The following is a 2,777-nucleotide window of genomic DNA, read 5'->3' as shown; positions in this document are numbered from 1 at the left end:
GCAAGAGTTCTGCATCGTCCAAAGGAAAGAGTTCTGCATCCGCGAAGGGCAAGAGTTCTGTATTGACCAAGGGCAAGAGTTCTGCATCGACGAAGGGCAAGAGGAGCGCATCGTCGAAGGGCAAGAGGGCTGCATCAACAGAGGATGACGATGATGACTTCATGTAGTATGTAAGATGTATTCCAGTTGTACCGTTTTATTCAGATGTATTTGCATTATTAGTTTGTATCGTATTATTGTAGGGCATTATGTTCTATCTGAATTTCATTTTGTAGTATGTAAGATGTATTGCACAAGTTCAGCTGCACCGTTTAATTCAGATGTACTTGTATCTTAATTATCGGTTGTAGTCTATTTGGAAATGTAACTGAAATAAGAATGCGAATTAATAGTAATATGTCTCTCGCATACATAAAACAATATATGTCTCCTGATCACATAGAAGCAAGTGCGAATAGTCTGAAACTAACATAGATAATGAGTCATACATAGATAGATAAGCATATCACTGCGGGGGATGACGACGAGTCTGGGTCTTCCTCGGGCGAGGACCGGAAGGCGATAAGCGCTGAGGTGGACGAGGCTCGCGATAACCATGACCATAGTTAACCTCGTCTGTCACGGTCTGTGTCTCCTGCGTTGGTGGTGGTGGTGGAGTGTGAAACACTGTCTGCGAGAAGCCATAAATGTTTGTAGCTTGGTCATCATCCTCGCGGTCGCCCTCAAAGTACGAAGCACCACCACTAAGGATCAGTGACTGCTCTGAATGCATGAACGGTTGCGAATGGTTGCCGCCTGCGGTAAAGTAAAATTGATACAAATGCACGAACGAAGCACCACCAGTAAGCATCAGTGACTGCTGAGAATGCAAGAACGATTACTACATTGTTCAAAAGAATGTAGTGAGTAGTGTTACCTAGATTCATCTGCTGATGCCAGGAAGAGCTCCCTGGCTATGAAGGAGGTGGCTCATGCCAGGAAGAGCTCGCTGGCTGTGAAGGAGGTGGCTCATGCCAGGAAGAGCTCCCTGGCTGTGAAGGAGGTGGCTCATGCCAGGAAGATCTCCCTGGCTGTGAAGGAGGTGGCTCATGCCAGGAAGATCTCCCTGGCTGTGAAGGAGGTGGCTCATGCCAGGAAGAGCTCCCTGGCTGTGAAGGAGGTGGCTCATGCCAGGAAGAGCTCCCTGGCTGTGAAGGAGGTGCCTCATGCCAGGAAGATCTCCCTGGCTGTGAAGGAGGTGCCTCATGCCAGGAAGATCTCCCTGGCTGTGAAGGATGAGGTTCTGCACGGTGCACAGAGGGTCGTGGTTCTGAACGGTGCACAGAGGGTCGTGGTTCTGAATGTTGTACAGAGGGACGTGGCGGACGATGTGCTGGAGGAGGAAGTGCAACATCCGAAGTCCGTCTACATGTAACAGCTGCGTAAATCCCGCGTAGCTTGTCATCAAGACGCCTCAACCATGAGACGCCCTCTCGCGGTGGGATAGTTTCTCCCCTCTGAAAGCGCCGCATTAAAGCGGAAACCTCCTCTCGCGCCTGTAGTGTCAAGTCACCCTGTACACAAAGAATGAACCAATTATATGCTCGTTGTATGATAGACACCACGAATAGACAACCAAGCGAATATGTCCAGATTAACAAAAGACTTAACATATGAGAACCAAGGCATTTACCGCGTGGTGTCTGGTTCCCACAACAGAGGCAGTTGGGTACATATCGCTGGTGAGAGGGGCTTCGATCTGATCAGGAGTAGCTGATGGAACCAAGTAGATCCTCGTTGTATGCCGGTAACGCTGCAGATACAACCCGAACATTTCCCAGTTAAAGGGCTGAACCTCACCCCAGATATTTGTCGCAGCGGTAGTACATTCGTCAACGTAAGGGGTAATGCTCTCAAGCCAATAAGACATGGACTTGTTTCCTCCTAGGCGACTGTCCCTGAGATTGACATGCGCCATACATGATTAGGTATATTATGAATGCAGAGCTGCCAACTAAAATAGTATTAGTACTTACTTGTGCACGTGGTCTGGCAAGTGTGGAATAACTGGAATCTCAGGCTGTTGATATAGACCAAACTGTCTCATCACCCTATGAAGAGACATCTCCTCAACCGTCACGTCGAACACCAACTTGGCCTTGGTCATCCAAAAGTGCCGATCTCTAGTGCACAATCCAGAAATCCCAACTGGGTACCTCGATGATATAGCCTGAGGCGAGTATGGCTCCCAAATAACTTGATCCTCGTGCAAACTATCAAACTGCGCCATGAAGGACGGGTAGCATCCCCTAACCTGAGTATGCGCAAACTGTCTCTGTGCATGACAACAAATAAGCATTAGTAATACGATTGAATGGCAAGAAATAATTGAATTAATTGTTACTTAATATAAAAGTACCTCTCGCCGTGTCCAAACAGATCCCATAGTAGGTAAGTCGCCGATAGCAGGCACATAAGTCCCAGCTAAGTCCTCCAAACCAAAAGGTTTATCAATGTAGACATAGGGTCGTCCAATAGGGAACCTCTCGTATGACCAAAGCTACAACAATAATGGACATCCAACAAGACTAGATTTTCTAGACTTCAACAAGCAAGCTTTGCACAGGCCTCTGTACGTAGCCGCTAACACAGCAGAACCAAAACTCCTCTGTAGAATATCCGCAGGGCAACGTGCTTCAGCTATCTCTCGTGCAATACCGATGAGTCGTGCATCGACAGTGGTCACGTGGTTCTCCGTAAACATTGTCTTGCCGAACAGCCAAAGAATATATGCCTCT

General features: G+C 47.6%; 1 pseudogene; it reads right to left on the bottom strand.

Moving 5' to 3' along the window:
* Window positions 1–505: 505 nt before the first annotated feature.
* On the bottom strand, window positions 506–2,454 carry LOC147988019 (uncharacterized; annotated as a pseudogene).
* Window positions 2,455–2,777: the final 323 nt, after the last annotated feature.

Source organism: Triticum urartu, chromosome 2A, assembly GCF_056163025.1.
Source record: "Triticum urartu cultivar PI428250 chromosome 2A, HENAU_Tu73, whole genome shotgun sequence".
Taxonomy (NCBI): Eukaryota; Viridiplantae; Streptophyta; class Magnoliopsida; order Poales; family Poaceae; genus Triticum; species Triticum urartu.
Note: the sequence above shows the minus strand (reverse complement) of the source record. Positions and strands in the feature narration are given on the sequence as shown.